The sequence below is a fragment of the Nicotiana tomentosiformis genome, chromosome 2 (genome assembly GCF_000390325.3).
Source record: "Nicotiana tomentosiformis chromosome 2, ASM39032v3, whole genome shotgun sequence".
Taxonomy (NCBI): Eukaryota; Viridiplantae; Streptophyta; class Magnoliopsida; order Solanales; family Solanaceae; genus Nicotiana; species Nicotiana tomentosiformis.
Genome location: NC_090813.1, coordinates 81036907 through 81055372, shown reverse-complemented (window position 1 = coordinate 81055372; position 18466 = coordinate 81036907).

Here is an 18466-nt window from a genome sequence, read left to right as displayed (position 1 = left end):
TGAAGGAAGGTTGTAAGTAGTATAAATAGATATGTGTAGGTCGCAAGCTAAAGTATAGTGGATCGGCAACGTTTTAGGAAGACATGAGTAAGGATAAGAAAGGGGAGTGAGAAGGTGACGAGAATGGATAAGTCCTCGGGATTAAGCCCAAGAAAACAAGAAGAGCTGATGGTTTCTATAAGTTATAAAAAACTCAGTATAGCCCGAATAAAGTCAAAGGAGTCTAAGAATAGTAGCATTTAGAAGAGATGGAATGTTACCCTAGTAGTAGAATGAGGGTGTGATTGTGAGAGATAAAGGATAACGTTTGGGCCTTCAATTGAGTAATGACTTGAAGAGAATTTCATGAATTGTACGGGATTAAAATACCCATGTAAGGTGAGTCACATTGGGATGCTATAAAATACGTTTATGTAAGTATAGTATCGCCCCTAGGTGGATCAATCTAATCATTTCAGATGTTCCTCGATGAGACGTAAGCCCTAGCGGCAATGTTACATAAAAGGTCAAGTTATCAATGGTAGATTATAAATCAATATTGAGGTGAATCAAAAATGGATGGATAAGAGTTACAATGTATGAGATGAGAGTAGGTTGTCATTCTTAAGATAAACAGTAACGAGGAAGCATTTAAAGACGTAGATTTATACATCTATGATAAAAAGCGAGAGATTAACCTGGAATTGGGTAGCAGACCTCGATAATAATAAAACCAATGTAAGAGTTAAGGTATAGTATGACCTACCTAGATGCTGTAAATTCATATGGATGGATAAACGGAGCTATGAAATAAGATATAACAATATTCGTAGGTTTGACAAAGTACCGAGCGAAGAACTTCAGTATACCTATAGATGCCCAGAGGGACATCTTATTAAGCTCTATATATGTTTACAAAGTGAGGCCTAGAGATTGCCTAAAAGCTGGAGGAAAAACAAAAGGGAGAGAAGAGTCACATAGGCACACTTACAAAGTCAGAGTCGTATAGGCTGCATGATAAAAGGTAGCAACAGTTACAAGATTGGAAGGATTCCGACCACGAGTCGTGGTTTGAGAAATAGGCCTAAAAGGTGGGAATGCCCTGGCCTTTGGAATTATTCACAGAATAATTGACTAGATGGAAAGGAGAGTACAAAATTATTCACAAGAGCTATAGGTTATGATAATGATAAGTGCATTAGTCAACATTCGAGGACGAATGTTCCAAAGGGGGGAATGATGCTACGCCCCACAGTATTACATCGATGTTATGCTCCACAGTATTATATTATGACGATGTTATACCCTGTAGTATTGTACATTGAATTTGTTGTAAGATAATTGACATCAGTTCAAGGACAAGATTATTTGGAGATTATAAGTATTATGCTATTTCAAACAAGGGATAAGTAAATTCATGAAGGTGATAGGGTAAAAAAATCGAAGAAAATGAGTTTTGTCGAAATTGGATAATTTGGGTTAAAATACGGTTCGAGCTATAATACCCCGTATTTATGGACTAGTACCGTACAAGGTACCATATGACCATGATAGTAAATTGCATAAAATATGTTAAAAGTGAGTAGTATTTTAAGTAATTTGAGCTAATTCTTAATTGTGTGAGTAATTGATCACTTATTGGTTTAATGGTAGATTAACCGTGTAATTAAGGATTTGTGAATAATTATTGGTGGGGACAAAGCCCCCCACGTGGCAGCAAGTGGAGGAAGATTTGATAATTTATTAAGATCTTTTGGATAAATCCTTGAACCTCATCGTGGCAGCCAAGAAGCCTTAGTTAAATATGACTCTTAAGTCATATAACTTTGTGTCACAATTACAAGATTTTGTGGCTTAGTCATTATTCAAGTGGGGCCACACTCAAATATTAAAAAGGATCTCTTTAATTCATTATGGAATCTCTACAAAAGTTCAAAGAATGCTTCAGTAACTCATTCATGAAAGATTAGATGTTAAGTAACGTGATTGTTCTACAAAAATCATACGAGACTACGTAATGTTATAGCAACGGGATTTTGCGATTCTAAGGGAGTACGATGCAATCTTTTTCAAGAATATCATACGGATTTTCCCCTACTACGATTCGTTATTACGTGTTTCGTCGCGATTGGCGTGTGTTAGAAGGATTGTCAAGAGAATCGGCTCAGGTATGTTAAGGCTATACCTTCTTTCCTTTTGGCACGGTCCAAATACTACAAATGAAACGAGCAAAATACGCAACTTTCATAAATAACTCTATTGATAGAAATACTAGGGGTGTCTATATTCTTGATTCCACGTGTGTCTTATTATTCTATCATCTGTTCATGGGTCTCAAAAATACGTAAGTTGATAAATTTATTTTGTGATATTAATCAGAGGCATAATGGTCTTATGACATTGTTGAGAGATTTTATTGACGTACTTCTCATGCATTACATTCATTTATATTGACCCATGACCATATGGAATTATATACGTGTATATATGTATATGGGATATGGGAAAAGGTTACGACATTATATACGCACTACCACCTAATCAGCTGGTATATATTGATGATTTGCCCACAATGGCCGAGATGATATGATGGGATGCCCTCAGAGGCTTGATGATGTTATGAACGCATATACCTAAGCATGGTATGACATTTATACGCATATACATGACATTATAAATATTAATGATTCACAGAGTTAGTCGGACTTACATGTCGAGTCTTTTACTCCATGTTTCTCTCATGTCTATTATTTACTGGTTTACATTCCTTACATACTTGGTACATTATTTATACTAACGTCACTTTTCCCTGGGGACGCTGCGTTTCATGCCTGCAGGTCCCGTTAGACAGGTTGAGAGTCCTCCAAGTAGGCAATCAGCTCAGCAAAAGGTGTTGGGGCACTACATTTGCTCTGGAATTGCTTGTTTGGTCAATATGATTTAGACGTGTATTGATTTGTATGGCGGGACTCTGTCCTGACCATTATGACAATTATGTATTCTTATAGGCGTGTAGACATATGTCATGTAAGTAAAAGATTGTATGGCCTTGTCGGCCTATGTTCAGTGTATGAGTGGTTATTTTGGTCTTATAGGCCCGTATGTCTTATGTATAAGTTGGTATTACATGTTGTATTCTACTTATCTCACGGCAGCCTCTCCAGCTCAGTTATCTATGATAGTATGATACGAAAAGATACGTTATGTTGGTACTCGGTTGAGTAAGGTACCGGGTGCCCGTCGCGGCTCATTGGTTTTTATCGTGACAGAGACAACACAGATTGCCATAACTTTAAATGAATCACCGCCACAACGTGGCCATCACTAACTTTTCCCAAATAGTGCTTCCCCCGGTGACAAATGACTCGGAATAACTCATTTATTTTGTTCTTCATGTCCAATGCACCAAAAGGCGTCACACCCATAATTTCAAATGGACTACTCCATTTAGACTTTAGCTTTCCGGGAAACATCCTTAACCGTGAAAATTAACTGGATATATAGCCGCCCTGGGGCGATTTATCTTGAGGTCCTCCGATAAGAGCCAACGAAATTTCTCACTATTAAATAAGAAGAATAACTTCTCATTGACCCAGAGTGCCAATGGGCCTTGGGGGAACTCAAGCGGTATCTATAGAGCCCACCACTGCTTCACATGCCGAAGATTGTGGTAAGTGGAGTCCTGGTCCGGGAAGAGCAAGGTACGCAATTTACAATTTACTATGTTAGCAGGACTTTAGGTGAGGTCGAAACTAGGTACCCTCACTTAGAAAAATTGGCGCTCACTTTGCTAAGCGCCTCTAGGAAGCTGAAACCATATTTTTAATCTCAGGCTATATGTGTTGTGACTAATTACCCATTGCGAAATATAATTCATAAACCCAAGCTCTCAGGACGATTGGCTAAATGGGCCTTGGATATCAGCGGGTATGATATTGAATATCGACCTCGGACCGCCATTAAATCTCAAATATTGGCGGACTGCGTGGCCGACTTTACGCCGACCTTAAAACCCGAGGTCGAAAAAGAGTTAGTGGTGATCTTGGGGACGTCTTCAGGGATCTGGACCCTCTTGATGGAGGGGGCCTCGAACGTAAATGGGTGCGGACTTGGTATCGTATTGAAGCCACCAACATGCAATGTAGTTAGACAATCTATTAGGACTGTAAAATTGACTAACAATGAGGCCGAATATGAAGCTATGATTGCAGGTCTCGAACTAGCCAAAATCTTGGGGGCGGAGGTGATCGAAGCTAAGTGCGACTCCCTCCTCGTGGTAAACCAAGTTAATGGGACGTTCGAGGTGAGAGAAGAACGAATGCAAAGGTACTGGATAAGTTGCAGGTAACATTACATCGGTTCAAGGAATGGACTTTGCAACACATACCTCGGGATCAAAATAGTGAGGTCGATTCCCTTGCTAACTTAGGATCATCGGTCTAGGACGATGAGGTCAACTCGAAGGAAGTCGTACAACTCATGAGATCGGTAGTGGAAGAAGGCCATGCCAAGATTAACTCAACGACCCTAACTTGGGAATGGAGAAACAAATATATAGAGTATCAGAAGGCCGAAAAACTACCTTCGGATCCAAAAGAATCGAGAGCCCTGCATACGAAGGCAGCCCGGTTTAGTTTGTCCGAAGATGGAATCATGTTCAGAAGATAGTTAAGGCTTTGCTAGATGCCCTCCTTCATTGCCATCCTTGTTCTGACAATATGAAAGCCCCTTCCTCATCTTTCCCTCAAACTCCATCAATCCTTGCTCCAAATGTTCCAATATCTCGTCGTACTTAGTGGCGATTTCCTTCCATTCATTAATTGCCTCCATGTTCGCTTTGTGTTGTTCCAGGTGCCTAGCCTCAGACTCGAAGACCCTTTTGTGTAACCTCCTATACTTGACCTGTGCCTCAGCAGCATCATCAGTTATCCTATTTTACAACCATGATGGATAAAAATAACATGACCGACATGGTACCTGTCTGGATTGTTAGTCTCTCTTTCAACAATGACCTTCTGGTTCCATATATGTTGTGCCTCGAACTTGAAAGGAATGATGTCCCCTTTGAAATCTACCTTGTACTGGACCATGTTGGAAACCCGAGGTATGACTTGTTTTCTTCCTGCTTGTCTCATTACCCTTATAGGAGCATAAGGATAAATGCCTCGCAACCCAATCAATACCAAATGAGTAGTATCCATCGACCTGATGATGAACTCACTGCTATGAAACCACTCAAACATCCAATGTATCTTCTCGTCTGTCAGGTTGCTAAAGAAGCATACTCAACTTACAACACTTTCGGGCTGTGCGAACCTATTTGGGATGAATGTTATTTTCTTTGGATGGTGGTAGGCTATGTAGTCATTCAATGTCCTTCGTAGAATCTCTTGACGATATTCTCCCTTCTGAAAGTGTTCCAATAACCAGACTTGCAATAATAGATTACAACCTTCAAAATGTATGAACCCCTGCTTGCACCGATCTACAGCGCAGTACAGTTCAGCTAGGATCATAGGGATGATGGTGTGGGTTTTCCCCTCGATGCCTTCCATTAAAGTTCTTGCAACCATAGCTACACGAGTGTGAATCCTTCCCCCTTTGATTGGAAATATCAGAAAACCCAAAAAGCAAATGATGAATACATAAACTCGGCGGTGCGTCCAACCTAAAGAGGTAGTGGAAAGTTCCCTATGATGAAGACGATATGACTTACTGTGCCCGAAACGCTCATAAAGGAATTCAAATGGGATGTGTGACTTGTTCAAGCAAAGCAACTCATCATTTTTCTTGAAACCTAGTATTTTTAGAAATTTGCGAGGGGTGCGATTTTCTGGCACTAATAACTCTGGACTATCCCATGGCAGCTTAGCGAAGCCTCCTATTTCTTCTAAGAGAGGAGTCATTTCTATGTCACCAAAGCGGAAGACGTCCCTTTTCGCATCCCAAAACATGGTATCGAACTCGATCAATGTCCTATTTGGTCAGATGTCTAGCAAGGACGGTAAATTACCAAGGACCCTTCTCACATGATTCTTGTCGCAAGGCATGAGAGTTTTTCACCAATCAAGTAGCAGAGGTGGGATGTTTTAGACCATGCCGAACCTGGGGACTTCGTGCTTCATTTTCTGCAAGCAAATAAAGTTGGCCCTCTCCCCCTCCAGAATCAACCATTTACACACTAATGATCAACATATTGGCACATTTTCTCCAAGTAATGCACATAACATGGTAGTGTCCATTGGGATTGTAGAAATCCCATCGGAATTTGGACAAGTCTTATCTTAGCGGGCTATTATGTTAACAACGTCATAACCCGTACCAGGTTTAACATGATGCATGTACATATGATGTTGGAGTAAGGTTTCTAGAATGGTATAGACAAGTACTCTAAAGTGGACAACTTGAGAGGGAAAGGAACGGGACCGTCAACTGCACCACTGATTGACTAGTCTACAGCAAATGAGCCTTTCCGATTTAAAAAGAGTAATTCTGGAAGAACGCGGACACTCATCAAGCACCGCTATGTTGATAATTGGAATGAGTGGAGTACGATGCGGAGCATACTTTATGCAGAGATAATAACATGTTGCCTAGTATTTACATGATAAATATGTAAAAGCACTAAATACGATATTAAGGTAAGACATGAAAACTTAACAAAGAAAGACAAAGAAAGAAGTTAGTTTGTGAAATATATGCAAAAATGTAATAAAGCAAGTAAGGGAGTAGGGTGGGAGAGGCATGATATAGCAGTCTTTTAAACAAAATAAAGAGCGTTCATAGCAAATGATGGCGAACGGGGAAATGGATGTACATGTTATAACAAATTTAAACAAATAAGGGTGGAGCAGGGAAGGGATGTGCATTTTATAACAAAGAAAATAATCCACATAAGCCAAGTTCATTATGATAAGAGCCTAAGTATTTCCCCAGCAGAGTCGCCATGCTGTCATGCCCCATTTTTCTTGCTAAAGTGGGCTTCGACGTGTTGACAACTCTTTTGGATGGGAGATAGAGTGCTAAAAGAAGAAGAGTCGCCACCTGACGACTTTTGAAGTGCGTTAGGGAACCTATTATGCAGATAACTTCGTTTGACTAGTCGACGCCACCAAAGATTGGGTAAGGGCTTAAATTACCTCAAAGAGAAGGTGTTAGGCACTCTTCGAGGTTCACAATTGTGGGTCCCGACCGAACTTTAGATTATGTAGATTATAATTAGGCAAGATAAACAAAGAGAGCAGGGGTCAAAGAAATTATTATCACACAATGAGAAATAAGGATTACAAGGATATAACTATGACGGTCTATATTAGACGAATAAAAGTATAAAGCAGAGAGGGATGGGGGGTCCTAAGTTTTTTATCCTAAAGGATCACCCCGTGTAACATAAATAATACTTCGCAGCTTCCTTGAGGTAGGTAATTACTCATATTATTCAGCGGGCACATATTATCACCTCCTGCTACCAGATTACTATGTTAAAGTTGTTTACTTAAGCACTCCAATTCAATTCTAAGTCGTGCCCTATGAGTGCACTGCCCATCCCGCACCTATGGTCCAGGAGGCATTGGACCTCTTTTTAGGATGGTTCTAGACTTTACTTAGGCTGCTCAAAGTGATAAAACTAGATTACATACAAGACAAGTAGGACTGCACATAAAGACAATAAATGGCTAAAGTTAGCTTCCACAGGTAAGCAACAAATGCACGCAAAAGAGATTTCTACGTCGGACAGTTCAAAATTGAGACAAATTGAAGTCATTAAGCCCTATAGATATGGTTTCTAAATTATCTGATTTCAAGTGTACATGCAGTTTCAAATGCAAGGCGCCACTTTAAACCTATAGACATGATTTCTAGACAGCTGCACAGTTTAAAAACATCTGATATTGCTAAGTTGTTTGCTGAGGTTACAAATTATAAGTTATTAAAACCTATAGACATGATCTCTAAGTGATCTACGCAATAAGGGGGAGTGAAAACCATTGGAAATACTCATAACTACTCGTGTTTGATCCTATTGGCATGCTTTTTAAGCGAGTGGAAATATTTTATAGCTAAGTTCTAATAATTGGCAGTTAAAAACTGATTTTGATAACACTTCGTCATTATAGGCATACTTTCTAAGCGAGCGACACATATAACAGTAGCTAGTGAACCAATTAGGAACCTATGGACATGATATCTAGATGATGACCAGTAGAACATAAGCTAGTATGACCGTATAGGCATGATATCTAATAACATGGTGTAGTTATGCAAATTGAAAGGCAGTTATTGGCATTTATTTCCTATAGGCATGCTATCTAGCGACACATAGTAGTAGACATGGGAATAAATAGAGTACTTAAGCTTTGATAGTAGACAAGTTATGTGAGTGTGTGATTCTCTTAATGGCATGATTTCTACCAGTGTGCATGGAAAGTGAATAGCATATATGGCAGGTTTGGATAAAATAACAAGTAGATCTTACAAACTCTATAGGCATGTTTTCTACCCTTTCATGCAGACATTAGAGTATACCTGTTTTCCCTATTTTACTAAAACCCCGATTGTTATTACAAAATTATTACAGACGAGATGAGGGATACAAGTATAAATATTACATAAGAAGCTATAGTAGGCCTACAGCAGGCCCAAAAGATACCCAATATTGCATGGGCCTTCACAAACTCCATCTTCACACATAGCATCCCCAGATCCCAACAAGGGACTATATTCATCAGCACAACCTGATAAGTAGGAATTTTAACCTATTAATTGCTCTCTTTTACTTGTGTTTTGGGCCAAAAATACGTGAAGGTATTCCTCGAAACTAACTTAATATGCTTGCTTGCAGGGATTGTTCAAAATGAGACAAAGGAGCCATAATCAACTCATAAAGGAGTTAAAACTTGAACAAAAACCAAAACTGGGCCAAGAGGTGTGGAACACGGATCGCGACAACTAAGTGCGGCCGCCAAAGTATCAAGGCGGACGCGGCCATTATTTCACGGTCCGTGATATGAAGAATCAGATAGATGGTTTTCTGGGCACAAACATGAAAGGACAGCGACAAGAAGAAGCGGCGCAAAAGTACTAGCACGACCACGATGGGAATTCCGCGAACCGCGTTTGCTAAAGTTCAGAGAGTGCTTAATTCAAGAAAAACTGAGAAGGCGGTCCACGTCAAAGTTACGCGGCCGCGGAAGTCTCTCACGCGGACGCGGTAGAAATTATGCGGTCCGCAAACCAAGGATTAACCTAGGTCCAAATGTGAAAAAATGCGGACCGCGACCAGAATTACGTGGTGCAAAAGCAAATGCGCGGCCGCGGTCAGAATTACGCGGCCGCAAAAATTTCGCAAGGGTAGTTTTGTCCGAAAATTTTAGCTTTGTATAAATAGATCTTTTTGTCAATTTTAGGTTATGTTACATTTTTGCTGAGTACGTGAGACGGCTAGGTTTTCCTTTTTGGGCAATTTTGTACAAGATTTACCTTATAACATTAGATTTTCATCCTTTAATTTGGTATTATGGAGTATATCTTCTCTTTATCTTTCATTTATGCTATTATTATGAGTAGCTAGACTCATAGCTAGGGTTTTGACTCAACCCTAGTGTGGGCATTTAATAGGTCATGAATTTTAGGGCTTGAATGTTTATGGGTTAGTGATATTTAGCCTAGTTCTTGCTAGAATTATAGAATTAGTGGTTGTAAACACCGATTCATGCCTTTATGATATGGTCTCTTCTTGAGAAAGAGATATTAAGTTTGGAAAAACTAGGCTAACAAGGAATTGGGGTGAACTCAAGAATTTGATAGACCTAATTAAAGGGTTAAACCTAGATATAGTAATACCCTACTTGAGCTAATATCACTTGACTTGAATGAATACCCTGTTGGGCTTGAGAAAGCCAACTTGGGCAAAATCACTCAAACTATCGAGAGATATAGAGTGAGTACTTGGGTGTGATAGCTATATTACGATCCCAAATTAATCAAGCTTGCCCTAGATTCTTACTACCCGTTAGATGTCCACCTAGGCAAAATTTGCTACCCTAATCCTTTTAAACACTTGAAAACCATCATCACAAATATTGTACTTATCTTTAATCATTGCATACAATAGAGTAGAATTAGAAGTAGAATAATCACCATCATGATTGGAAGTGCAATTAGGAACAAACCACGCTTCTAGACTTAGATATAAACCTAAGTCCAAATCAATTAACTCCCCGTGGAAATCGATCCCGACCTTGTTGGGTAAAACTGCATCGACCATCCTCGCTACTCAATAGTGGTGTAGGTTTGGATCTGATCAATTTTTGGCGCCATTGCCGGGGAGTCAAATTCATTGATATGATCAAAAGTTTGTCCATAAATGTACCTTTGGTTGAAGATCTAGAACAAATACCGGGATATGCCAACTTTATGAAGGACTTGGTAACAAAGAAGAGGTCAATGAACTGTGAGACGATCAAAATGACATATCAAGTGAGTGACATTGTGTATTCCATGGCTCTAAAGCTAGAAGATCTCGGTGCCTTTATAATTCTATGCACTATCGGTAGTGCCAATTTCGCCAAAGCCTTGTACGATTTAGGAGCGAGCATTAATTTGATGCCATATTCTGTGTTCAAGACATTGGGGATTGGGCAACCAAGGCCTACTTCCATGAGTTGAAAATGGCGGACCGAACAATGAAGAGGCCATTGGGGATAATTGATGATATGTTAGTTCGGGTCGACAAGTTCATACTTCCCGCAGATTTTGTGATACTCGACTTTGAGGTTGACTATAAGGCGCCAATCATATTGGGGAGATCTTTCCTAGAAACAGTGAATGCATGGGTTGATGTGGAAGCTGAGGATCTCACCTTCCGGGTGGGCGATGAAAATGTTATATTCCACGTGTGCAAGTTAATGAGGCAGCCTAATAGCAATGAAGTATGCCTTTTTGTGGATCTTGTGACAGAGGTGATTGTTAATGGAACGAGTGCTATGATCAATGTGGAAGACCCTCTGGAAGCTGTGTTGTTGAATCATGACAATGATGAGAAGGCAGGCTTGATAGAATGTGCAAATGCTTTGCAAGGAATGGGGTCCTACACATATGGACCCCGTAAACTTTCCTTAGACCTTGAGAACCAGAAGACTCCACCAACAAAGCCCTCAATCAAGGAGCCACCAACAATGGAGTTGAAGCCATTTCCTTCACACCTCAGGTATGAGTTCTTAGGCCCTTGTTCCACATTACCTATTATTCTTTCTTCGTGCTTAACTAACGTGCAAGTAGATTCCACCCTTATGGTGCTTCAAAGAAGGAAGAAGGCAATAGGTTAGACATTGGCGGATATTTGGGGTATAAGCCCTGCCTTCTGCATGGACAAAATTATATTGGAGGAAGATACCAAACCCTCCGTAGAACATCAAAGGAGGTTGAATGAGGCCATGCAAGAGGTAGTCAAGAAAGAGATCATCAAGTGGCTAGATGCAGGGGTTGTGTTCCCGATTTCTGATAGTCATGGACTTCGCCGGTATAATGTGTCCCAAAGAAGGGGAGCATGACTGTGATCACAAATGATAGAAATGAATTGATCCCCACAAAAACTGTCACCGGTTGGAGGGTATGCATGGATTATAGAAAGCTGAACAAAGTGACCCGCAAAGACCATTTTCCATTGCCATTTATTGACCAAATGTTGGATAGACTTTTCGGGCGTGCTTATTATTACTTTTTGGGTGTGTACTCCGGGTACAACTAGATTCTCATTGCACCTGAAGACCAAGAGAAACCATCTTCACCTGTCCGTATGGCACATTTGCATTCTCACGGATGTCGTTTGGTTTGTGTAATGCACTGGCTACCTTTCAGCGATGTATGATGGCAATATTTACGGATATGGTGGAGGACTCCCTCGAGGTGTTCATGGATGATTTCAGTGTTGTGGGGGATTCCTTTGAAGAATGTTGGGATAATCTTGACAAATTATTGGCCCGATGTGAAGAGACCAACTTAGTGCTTAATTGGGAAAAGTGACACTTTATGGTCGAGGAGGGAATTATCCTCGGCCATAAGTTCTCCAAGAACGGTATTGAAGTGGAAAAAGAAAAAATTAAAGTGATATCAAAACTCCCTCCTCCGACTTCCATCAAGGGAGTGAGGAGCTTTCTTGGTCACGCAGGGTTTTACCCTAGGTTCATCAAGAATTTCTCAAAAGTGGTGAACCCCTTGTGCAAGTTATTGGAAAAAGATGCCAAGTTTGTGTTCAATGATGATTGTATGAAAGATTTTGAGCTACTCAAGTAAATGTTGACTACCACTCCCATCATTACCGCATCCAATTGGATCTTACCATTTGAGCTCATGTGTGATGCTAGCGATGTTGCGGTAGGAGCGGTATTGGGGAAAAGAATCAACAAGATATTTCATCCAGTCTATTATGCAAGCAAAACAAAGAACGATGCCCAAGTCAACTATACGGTGACCAAGAAAGAGCTATTAGCCATTGTCTTCGCCATGGAAAAGTTCTGCCCATATCTCATGGGTACCAAAGTGATTGTGCACACCGATCACGCGGCACTTCGTTATTTGATGAGTAAAAACGACTCTAAGGCTAGGTTGATGAAATTGGTTCTTCTTCTACAAGAGTTTGACCTTGAAATCATAAACTGAAAAGGGAGTGAAAATCAAGTGGCGGGCTATTTATCCCACTTGGAAGAGGAGGGACGGCCCCATGATAGCCTCGAGATTAATGATTCATTTACGGATGAATAACTCCTCTCCGTTTCTGTGATTGGGATACCTTGGTTCGTCAATGTGGCTAACTTTCTTGTGACCGGCATTGTCCCGAATGAGCTCTCTTCAAACCAAAGGAAGAAGCGCAAATAGGACCTCTTGGATTATTATTGGGACGAGCCATATCTTTTCAAACTTTGCAATGATGGTGTTATCTGGAGATGTGTTCTAGAAGAAGAGACGTTGAGTATTCTTGAAGCTTGAAATAAGTAGGGATTTAAGCCTATTAATTGATCTATTTTACTGGTGTTTTGGGTAAAAAAAAATGCGTGAAGGTATTCCCGAAAACTAACTTAATATGCTTGCTTGCAGGGATTTGTTCAGAATGAGACAAATGAGCTATAACCAACTTATAAAGGAGTCAAAACTTGAACAAAAACCAAAACTGGGCCAAGAGGTGTGGAACACGAATCGCGACAAATAAGTGCGGCCACGAAAGTACCAGGACGGCCGCGATGGGAATTTTGCAGACCGTGGTTGCTAAAGTTCAAAGAGTGCTTAATTCAACTAACAATGAGAAGGACGGTCTGCGTCAAAGTTACGCCGCCGCAGAAGTCTATCACGCGGACGCGGTAGAAATTACGCGGTCCGTGAAACAAGGTTCAACTCTGGTCCAGATGTGTAAAAACGCGGACCGCGATCAAAATTAGGTTATGTTATAAATAGATCTTTTTGTCAATTTTAGGTTATGTTATGTTTTTGTTGAGTACGTGAGACTGCTAGGTTTTCCTTTTTGGCAATTTTGTACAAGATTTACCTTATAACATTAGATTTTCATCCTTTAATTTAGTATTATGGATTATATCTTCTCTTTATCTTTCATTTATGCTATTATTATGAGTAGCTAGACCCATAGCTAGGGTTTTGACTCAACCCTAGTGTGGGCATTTATTAGGTCATGAATTTTAGGGCTTGAATGTTTATGGGTTAGTGATATTTAGCCTAGTTCTTGCTAGAATTATAGAATTAGTGGTTGTAAACACCAATTCATGCCTTTATGATTTGGTCTCTTCTTGAGAAAGAGATATTAAGTTTGGGAAAACTAGGCTAACAAGGAATTAGGGTGAACTCAAGAATTTGATAGACCTAATTAAAGGGTTAAACCTAGATATAGTAATACCCGACTTGAGCTAATATCACTTGACTTGCATGAATACCCTGTTGGGCTTGAGAAAGCCAACTTGGGCAAAATCACTCAAACTAACGAGAGATATAGAGTGAGTACTTGGGTGTGATAGCTATATTACGATCCCAAATTAATCAAGCTTGACCTAGATTCTTACTACCCGTTAGATATCCACTTAGGCGAAAGTTGCTACCCTAGTCCTTTTAAACACTTGAAAACCAACATCAAAAATATTGTACTTAGCTTTAATCATTGCATACAATAGAGTAGAATTAGAAGTAGAATCAACACCATCATGATTGGAAGTGCAATTAGGAACAAACCACGCTTCTAGACTTAGATATAAACCTAATTCCAAATCAATTAACTCCCTGTGGAAACCGATCCCGACCTTGTTGGGTAAAACTGCATCGACCATCCTCGCTACTCAATACTGATGTAGGTTTGGATCCAATCACAGCCCAGAAACCATAAACAAACTCAAACCAAACCAAACAGCCATAGATTGACCATATGACCCAAACATTGAACAACTTAAACAATCCAGTTTGTATATTCAGTAGGGAGAATGAGGAAAGAATTGAGTGTCAGCGATAGCTCAAGTCTCAGTAGTAAAGAGAGTGGCGAAAGAACCCAAGTCCTAGTGTGTCAGAGTTCACAAAGGTCTCAAAGGAACCCCGAGCAGTGCTCACACTAGGGAGGTCAATAGAGAAAGTCTTAGTGGCCTTGGCTTTCAGCGACCAAGAGTGATAGATTCAGAGTAGTATTGGCAATAAATGAGAGTGAGAGAACAATGATTAAGGGACAGACTTTGGAGAGATGCACTTGTATTTTTAGAAAGCAGACATAGGAAAGTTGCCCAAAACACATAACATGCTAGTTAAGAGGGTCAACCAGACTTAGAGGCAGGTTGTTATTATAGGTTTAACACTTAGAAAGAAGTAACATATTGGCAGAAAAAACATTGAAAGATTTAGAGGGGAATCAAGTTTTTATAAGATTACAAGAGTAACATACAAAGGTGCATAATACCAAACGAGTCTAAGTAAAACACTAACTTAAAGGGGTTTAAAGCCTAGGGGTCCAAATCATGTTGAATATCCATCACAACACCAAAAGCAGACATGCCAATTTATCACTAAGACAAACAGTCTCAAACATTGCAGGGAAACACATACTAAGATAGCCATTCTAAAGGTCCCATATAATTGCTAAGGATTAGAATCAAGCAAAACAAAGACATGTTGAGTGACACAATAGCTGGGAAGCAAGTCATAGTTAATAACACATTACATATGTGAGGAAACCATTGCAGGAATTCAAAGTAGAGTAGGAAAGAAAATTCATATCAAACAGTAATGTAGACATTCAGGTACCAATACATTAGGCTAAAAGAACTTAAGAGGGTCTAAATTATTCAAGGGGAGCATATTCAAATAACATCTCTCAAAACTGGAAATTTTAGGTAAAAATCAAATGCTAAAGAGGTTCAGATCATAAGATAAGTTTAATGCTAGCAAAGTTACACACAGAAATGGTCTAAGAACACACTAGGTCATGAAATTCAGAGGCATAAATATGTATGACATAAACATAGAAGCATGAAATTGTAAAGCCAAGAGACTTACCAGTTACTAGTTGAATAAACAGACAACAAGAAAGAACAAATTCCACAGTGCTCTGAATGTCAACAAAGAGAAAGAACCCAGATTCTTAGTGCGTCAGAGTTCACAAGGGCTTCAAATGAACCCTGGGTAGTGCTCGCACCAAGAAAAATTGAAAATTGAATTTTGTTGGCCTTGGCTTTCAGCCAGCCAAGAACCAAAGTATAGAACATGAGAATAAGAGAACAATAGAGTAATAGCTTCGATTTGTTTTGGTGAATCCGATGACCAAAGTCTGTCTCAAAGGTGAAAGGGGAGAGATTTATATAGTATTAGAAATCGAACAAATAAACAAGGAAAACAATCAATCAAACATAAATATGAAAAGAATGTACCCATGCTATCAGTAATGGAACGGGTAAAAGGAAAAGTGTAAAATTCTGAACCCTAATTCGACATAAACTAAGAAATCGACCAAAGGTTTGGTGAATCGGCTTCATATCGCCTTGCCATGAATGTATATGGATGAAAAATCGTCCAAATACCGAAGGGTGAAGCTAATCTCCCTTGATTCGTAGATTGATATTTACCAAAAATAGGGCAAATACTAAGTAATACCACAATCTTGTAACTAATACTGAGGTAACACATAAAAGGTAAGAAAATCACAGAAGGAATCCATGATTAAGACGGATTCGGAGAGGATTGAGAGGGCGACTAGGGTTTCAGTGGGAGGGAGGAGTGTTTGAGGGCGGCTGATGAAGAGAAATGGGGATTAGGGTTTGGGTGAGGGGATATAAGGAGAGTGGTGAGGAGTGTTGTGAGTCGTTGATCACTTTTGATCAGCGGCTGGGATTTGAGAAGAGCTGGGTCGGTTTTTGGACTGGGTTAGGTCGTTTGGGTTGCTGAGGTTATTGGGCCAGGGGTTTATTTGTACCTTAATGGTCCGAAATTAATCCTAATTTTGGGCAAGATTTTAAAAAAAGAAATTAAGGGAAAGTAATTTTATGAAAATAGTTAAATAAATTATAAAAATGTTATTTATGCCAATTAATACTTTAAAACAATAGTAAAAGATTATAAAAATGTAAGATATTATAGATGCAAAATAATAATTTTATTTAATAAAGTCATCACAAAAAATAATTGAAGGAGTAATTAATAAATATTAAAGTAATTTAAATGCAGGAAAATCAATTTTGAAGTTCTGAAAATTATGGAAAATTATAGAAAAATGCTTGTATGGATTTGTAATTAAATAGTGATGGAAAAATGATGTTTTGAAAGTATATATATTATTTAAGAAAATATGAGGGAAAAATTGGGTAACATCAAGGCATGGATATCTTCTTCGCATCTCCCGTTCGGTCTCCCAAGTAGCCTCCTCAACTGGTTGACCTCTCCACCGCACCTTCACTAAAGCTATGTCCTTTGACCTCAACTTGAGAACCTGCAAATCCAAAATGGTCATCGGCTCCACATCATAAGTCAAATCACTATCCAAATGAACCGTGCTGAAATCCAAAACATGAGACGGATCGCCAACATACTTCCGGAGCATAGAAACATGAAATACTGGATGCACATTTGACAAACTAAGTGGTAAGGCAAGCCTATAAGCCACCTCTCCAATCCTCTAAAGTACCTCAAACAGCCCAATATACCGAGGGATCAACTTGCCTTTCTTCCCGAACCTCCTAACACCCTTCATTGGTGACACCTTAAGCAGTACCTTCTCCCCAACCATAAAAGTAACACCAGGAACCTTCCTATTGGCGTAACTCTTTTGTCTAGAATGCGTCGTGCGGAGCTCCTAAATCAATTTAACCTTGTCGAAAGCATCTTGAACCAAGCCAGTACCCAATAGTTTAGCCTCACCCGGCTCAAACCAACCCACCGGAGATCGACACCATCTCCCATACAAAGCCTCATACTAAGCCATATGAATGCTTGATTGGTAGCTATTGTTGTAGGCAAACTCTGTGAGCGGTATAAACCGATCCTAAGAACCCCTAAAATCAATGACACAAGTGCATAGCATGTCCTCCAATATATGAATAGTGCGCTCTGATTGTCCGTCCGTCTGAGGGTGAAATGTTGTGCTCAACTCAACCTGGGTCCCCAACTCTCGTTGTACTGCTCTCCAAAACTGGGATGTAAACTGCGTGCCCCGATCTGAAATGATGGACACTTGCACACAGTGAAGGCAGACAATCTCACAGATGTAAATCTCAGCCAACTGCTCCGAAGAATTAGTAGTCCCAACAGGAATGCAGTGCGCGGACTTGGTCAGTCAAGCACAATCACCCAAATAGCATCAAACTTCATCGAAGTCCGTGAGAGACCAACTACAAAATCCATGGTGATACGCTCCCATTTCCACTATGGAATCTCAAGCCTCTAAAGCAATCCACCCGGTCTCTGATGCTCGTACTTCACCTACTGACAGTTAAGGCACCGAGCTTCAAATCCCACTATATCCTTCTTCATTCTCCACCACCAATAGTGCTGCCTTAAGTCCTAGTACATCTTCGCGGCACTCGGATGAATGGAATACCAAAAATATGGGCCTACTCAAGAATCAACTCATGTAGCCCATCTACATTGGGCACACAAATCTGACCCTGCATCATCAAGACCCCATCATCCTCGATAGTAACATCCTTAGCATCACCGTGCTGGACCATGTCCTTAAGGAAAAGCAAATAAGGATCATCATAATGGCACTCTCTGATGCGATCATATAAGGAAGACCAAGAAACCATACAAGCTAGAACCCGACTGGGCTCCGAAACATCTAATCTCACGAACTGGTTGGCCAAGGCATGAACATCAACTGCAAGCGATCTCTCACCAGCATGAATGAATGCAAGGCTACCTGTACTCACCGCCTTTCTACTCAAGGCATCGGCCACCACATTGGCCTTCCCGGGATGATACATAATGGTGATATCATAGTCCTTTAGTAGCTCCA